The 6,240-nt window shown below is 41.1% G+C and overlaps 1 long non-coding RNA gene across 1 annotated transcript in view; it reads left to right on the top strand.

Moving 5' to 3' along the window:
* Positions 1-4,785, top strand: part of LOC107183322 — a 52,333-nt gene extending 47,548 nt beyond the window's left edge. The window contains exon 3 of the long non-coding RNA XR_001514105.1: positions 4,730-4,785. This is a non-coding gene — a long non-coding RNA (uncharacterized LOC107183322). The remainder of the gene's footprint in view (positions 1-4,729) is intronic.
* Positions 4,786-6,240: the final 1,455 nt, after the last annotated feature.

Below are 6,240 nucleotides of genomic sequence, written 5' to 3'. Positions count from 1 at the left end.
AAAAGAATTCTGTTAAAATATTAATATTTTGAAAATCGTGTTTATAAGTTAAACTTCTTACTATAAAAAGTTGTGTAGCCCCAGCTGGTTTGACTCAGTCAATAGAGCATTGGCCTGCAGACTGAAGGGAGGGTTTGAGTCTGGTCAAGGGCATGTACCTCCGTTGCAGGCTCCTCCCTGGCCCAGATCCTGGTCGGGGTGCGTGCAGGAGGCAACCAGTTGATATCGATGTGTTTCTCTCACATCGATGTTTCTCTCTGTCTTTCCCTTTCTCTTCCACTCTCTCTAAAAATCAATAGAAAAATATCCTCAGGTGAAGATTAAAAAATAAAGGTGTGTAATTTTTGGCTTCAACATTTTTTTTTAAATATGAGAAATACAAATAAAGTGCACTTTTTTCTCCAAATGGAAGAATCTACTCTGCAATCATAAGAATTTTTCTTTGAAAAAACTTATGGTCTAAGGAAGTCACATAACTTTTCAATTTGATGCTTTATTGAATTCAGATAAACACATTTTAATGCAAGGAATAAGTTGAGCATCTTTTTCTTTAAAATGAGCTTCATTTAGAAGCTGGTCAAATGTACTGAAAGGGTTTGGTACTGGTACCTGTTGCTGCTAGCTAAGGAGGGGCTGATGCCCACTTCTAGCACACTCCCTTGAAAGAGGCCTGGTTGCTGCTCTGCCACAAAGGGAACTGGTAGAAAGCCAAAAAAGCAGAGCTCTGTAACTGATAAACAGGGTTACCTAGAAGCCATCAGGACTTTGAAGTTCTCCAAGAGAGGAGGAATCTGACTCGGAGACTGGCGAGGACTGGGTGGCTTTTCTTTAACAATCTCTTTCCTTGAGAGGGCTCCAGAGGCTGCACGAGGACATTTGGCGGGATTGGGTCTACGTCAGAAGGCACCATCGGGAGACCCTCGAACCACGTTGGAAGGGTCCCTACACTGTGGTGCTGACGACCCCCACCGCTTTCAAGGTAGACGGCGTTGTGACCTGGGTCCATCACACTCACGTCCGGTCAGCAGATCCATCCATGACCCGGAAAGACTTCATCACCAAATGGAGCATCGATCAAGATCAACACAACCCGCTCTGCGGCGTGCTCGACCTGCCTGATGCCGGTAACATGACTCACGATCGCTCCTGTCACCAGGAGCCCCCACAATACTGTGTAATACACTTAGATAATGCCTGCATCTTCATGGACATGGCTCCAAAGAGACAATGACCATTTATAGAATCACATGTTTGGTGGAAGATTTGGCTGCCTGAAGCGGCCATGATGCCAAAAAAAAAAAAAAAATGAGCTTCATTTAGATTTGAGATACTAGAATAAAAACTAACAAACTTCCTTCAGAGGAAATCATTTCTTTTATAAAGAATAAGCTGGAATAGACCATAGGATAAGAGATATAATTTACACAAACACAAATTCAGTGTTATACTAGTAACTTCATATGGCCCTCTTTTACCATATTTTTAAGGAAGCAACTCAAATACCACCTATCCCACAGTACCCCCTTTATAATGACTAGGTCCTATTTGAGTTCCTTTAGCCGTCTGTGGTTCTCATATGAAATCACATAATGTGTGATACTGCTCAGCAGCAAGGAGTCTAGAAAGCAAAGAACAGGGCCTAGGCGAGAAAACAAACAAAAACTATGGCACGGATGAACAAAAGAGAACCTCCAAAACAGCACCAAACCCATAAAAATATGATATGGCGGTCACCTAAAAAGAATCATTAAATTTTGGAAACTTGAGATGAAGGAAAAGAATTCATTTATAATGCTTTCATGTAAATAACATATTTTTAAAAAGATTGGCTAAAGAAAGAGAGTAGTGGTCAACCATGTCAAATGCTGTGAAGATTAAGAAGTATTTAGATGGATTTAGCAATAAGAATGTTATGGATAATGATGCAAAAACCAGACCTCAATGTGTTTAGGAGGCATGAATTATTTTGGAACATATTGATTTTAGATTGAATTTAGGGAAGAATTCCATTGTCTGGAAACTTTTATTTGGCTGAGGAATATCAAGGTATTCTTAAATAGGTACGTTAAAAGGAGCCACTGGGACTAGATGACCTTGATTATAAGAAAAATAAATAATAGTTGTTCTGTTAATCATAACACATCACCCTACAGTTGTTTCTTGCTTTCTACAGTTCAAAACATTGTTGAAAACACTAATTATCACAATGTCCCTAAGAGGCAGGTGTTAATACTTACTATATGCAACTGTCAAACTCTGATGTTTGGATGAAAGCAATTATGTCATGAGTCATAAGTTACTGCTATTTACTTCCAGGGAGTCAAATTACACAAGTATCTGATTGTCAAAGCAAAGCATGGATGTACCACAGAATTCCACATGCATATAAACACTAGAGGTCTGGTGCACAAAATTTGTGCATGGGTGCAGTCCCTAGGCCTGGCTGGCAATTGAAGCGCAACCATCTGGCGTGGAAGGGCAGGTCCCAGCTGACCTCTGGGCCCTGGGCAGCACCTGGGCCCCCAGGTCCCCTTGCGCTCCCCTCCGCCTGAGTCATCAGGCCCCCACTGGGAGCCGGGTGGTGCCCCGCCACTGGTTGCCATCTGCAGGGTGATCGGTGGGTCCAGTAGGCCCCGCTCACATCTGCCTTGGCCTGGCACCACCCGCTCACCTATTCTACCATCCCACTGTGGTCCCACTCTTGTCAGGGCCCATGGGGGCTGGCAGCACCTCCACTGTTGCCCGCTGCCAGCGCCGTGTTGTCAATGCCTGCCATGTTCTGCGCTGCCCCCAGGTGGTCAGCACATGTCATAGAGAGAAGTTAAACTCCCCATCGAGGGGACAATTTGCATATTAGGCTTTTATTATATAGGATTTCCAACCATTGATCTTTTAAAAAAATATATATTTTTATTGATTTCAGAGAGAAAGGGAGAGGGAGAGAAATAGAAATATCAATGATGAGAGAGAATCATTGATTGGCTGCCTCCTTCATGCCCCCTACTGGGGATTGAGCCTACAACCCGGGCATGTGCCCTAGACTAGACTTGAACCCTGGACCCTTTAGTCTGCAGGCTGACACTGTATACACTGAGCCAAATCAGCTAGGGCTCGGCCTTGATCTTTATTTAACTTTGGTCAGATAAATTAATGCTCTCATGTGTCCTTATATATCCTGTCAACCTCACGCACCTAAACTTAGACCTGATCTATTCAACTTGTAGGTATCTTTGATAGAGTTGTCATTTTCTTCCCCTGTGATTTTCTCCTGTCTGCTTCCCCAGGTAGTGTTTTGCAAGTTTTACCAGATGTCCTCAACTAAACTCTACTTTACCACCCAAACAAACATCATGATTATTACTTGATTTTTCTGTTTGCATCAGGCTTCTGTAGGGACACCTGTTAGCCACAGATATTTAGATTTGATTTTTCCAGCAAATGTGTATTTTCAATCACATATAGGAGAATGACAATAGCAAGGCTGTGTTTTTGGGACTTTTGGAGAGAGAAGAAAAATGAACTCAGCTGAGTTTAGGTTTCTGTTCTTTTTCTCTGAACCATTTAGAGGATTTTCATGGAAGTGGAGGAACCTACTGAACGAGGTAAGTTAAACTATCAGTTTAAACTATCAGGGGGTCACAGCAGTGGCAGGGACAGCTGACAACATGCAGTTAGCTCCTTAGTCTCACTATGGGCCATAATAATACAATAATGTCCACAAATAACAGCAGGTAACATTTAATAGGGGCTTACTCCACACCAGGCACTCTCCGCTTGAATAACTCTTGCGATCTTCTGAAGTAGGTCCTGTCCTATCTTAGAGCAACGGTTAAAGGGACTTGCCAAAGGTTAACAGAGGTAGTGAGTTCAGCGCTGGGATTTAAATCCAGGCTGTCCATTTCAAAATGACTTTCTGCAATTCTTCCTCAATCACTTCTCTACCTTTTAGGCATACTTTCAAATAGTGGCTGTTTTGAGAGCTTTTAACATCTCCAGATGGCTGCAGATATTAAAAGGCTCCAAACAAGATAGCGATGATTACAACATCTACTGTCCAACGCTATCTCACAGTGCTATAAAACACCCTTGGCTACCATTCTGTCCACTTGGTTGCCCTCGAACATTGACTCTTTCTTTGAGTTGAACTGTGTCCTTCCCTGACTGTGTCCTCTTATATACTCCAAGGCAAAGATCTTGCAGGTTCTCATTTTTAAAAAAGCACTTTTGCTTTCTTTGGTCATTGGCTTTACATTACAACGTTCTTTTTTAAGCTCTTGTAAGTACCAAGTTGACTTTGTCCTGTGCTTATTACATGATCTGCTCAACCTACTGCCTGACGGATACATGGAAACAGTGCTCTTATGTAATTTACATTTTATATATTTAGCAGTCATGGTATATTGCTTGATAACCAATCTGTTTTTCTTATAGCTGGAAGTTTAATGCGATTATACATGAAAATTACTCATATTTATTATCACTACAGGAGGGATAATTAGTTTGAATCACAAACACTGTTGTGTTGGACATTATATTAGAAACTGGAGGTACAAGGAAGGTCCAATCTAATGTATCAGAGAGTTTCTTAGTAAGAAAATAATCATAATATACTGGGATTGGTATAACTACAGTTTATTAACTATGGTATGGAAATACAAAGACTCAACTAGATTGTTGGGGAATAAAATGGAAACTTGACTGAGATGTGGCATTTGAATTTGTCTTTCAGATTAAGGAGAAAGTTTCCCGGGGGACAATGATGGGGTTCAAAGGTAGGACTTATGAGGAGAAGGTACAGTATAACAAGGAGGTTTGTTTGTTTTTTGAGAACCTGAGTACTTTGGGGACAGTTGACACTTCAACTACATGGTCATAATGATGAGGGAGATTGGAAAGTGGATTGAGATTATACTGAGAAAAATCTTCCAGACCAGATGAAAAATTTGGCTTTATTTAGGCAACAGGGAGCTATAGAAAGATTTAAACCATCATTAGCTTTTTATATTACAATAGTAATTTGGCTTGCCATAACAAATGTGGATTGGAGGTTTATAGCAGCAGATTCCAAGGGAACAATTCATCAAATCCAAGTGCCAATAGTTTAAGAGACAATGACAATCAGAATGAACACAGTGGCAGTGGACTCCAGACTCACTTCAGGGATTTAAAAATGGGCTTAAGAGATCGTTTGGGATGGGAGGAAGGTAGAAGATGGGGGAAAGAATAAGTTGATGTCTTCAGTGATTGGTGGTGCTTTTGCTGAGACTGGGAATACTGGGGGGAGAATAAGTTGGGGGAGGAGAGAAAGATACTGAATTTTAATTTGAATGTATTGAATTTGAGGTGGTGGTGAGACACCTAAGAGCCAGGCCCTTTTTGGTTGTCATTTCCTAGGTGAGCATATCAAAGTCCTGGTGATAATCTCAATCCACGAATCAGCTGTGGATAAAGAAGAAACTTTGAGTCTTGCGTACCAATTCCTTATTTACTCTGCCACTTAGAAAAACTGTACGTTTACCAATGCCAGGTGTTGTTTTGTGTGTTTTTTTTGTTATTTGATGAGATCAGCTTAAAACTTACCCTCTATTTTCCTAATTATAGTAAGCTAGGGAAAGCATTGAATTGTGTTGATAAAATCGCTAGCTACAGTCTGGCTCTAATGATAATAGCTTAGAATCATGAAGCAGCAATATTTTAGCCCAAGAGAAAACAAACTTTATCCTGAACACATGTGTACTTTTGCCTTTTTCATCTGCTGTTGCTTGAAATTTTTATTTTTCCACTTTGAATAGTGGATTCTGCCAACTGTTTTAAAAGCTTTTCTCCTTTTAGGGGAGGAGGGGGACAGCTTTCCCTCCCTTTTGTCTGGTAGCTGAGGAGTGAAGATTTAATCGGTGAGAAAAAATATACACACGACAAACCTCAGAATGTTCCCACTGCTTTTAATGTTTGATGTCCCTGACAGATTACTCTTTCAAAACAGAATAATAGGATAGGTGGTGCTGGAAAAAATCTTTTCCATTCAAGGCAAAGCCACATGGACATTGAAAAGAACTGGCATTAGCCTAGACATTTGGGGAAGGGGAACACGTCCTTGGGGCACAGATTCTGCAGTGAAAGGCTTCGTCGCTTTAATCACACACTCCAGTCTCACCCCAGGAGGTGTAATGGAAAGAACATGGAGCAAGAATCAGGAGACTTGGCATCTATTCCTGACTCTGCCACTTTGTGGGAGTGGGT

The sequence above is a fragment of the Myotis davidii genome, unplaced genomic scaffold (genome assembly GCF_000327345.1).
Source record: "Myotis davidii unplaced genomic scaffold, ASM32734v1 scaffold616, whole genome shotgun sequence".
NCBI classification, from domain to species: domain Eukaryota; kingdom Metazoa; phylum Chordata; class Mammalia; order Chiroptera; family Vespertilionidae; genus Myotis; species Myotis davidii.
The sequence above is the reverse complement of the archived record's forward strand: the minus strand, read 5'-3'. Positions and strand labels throughout refer to the sequence as shown.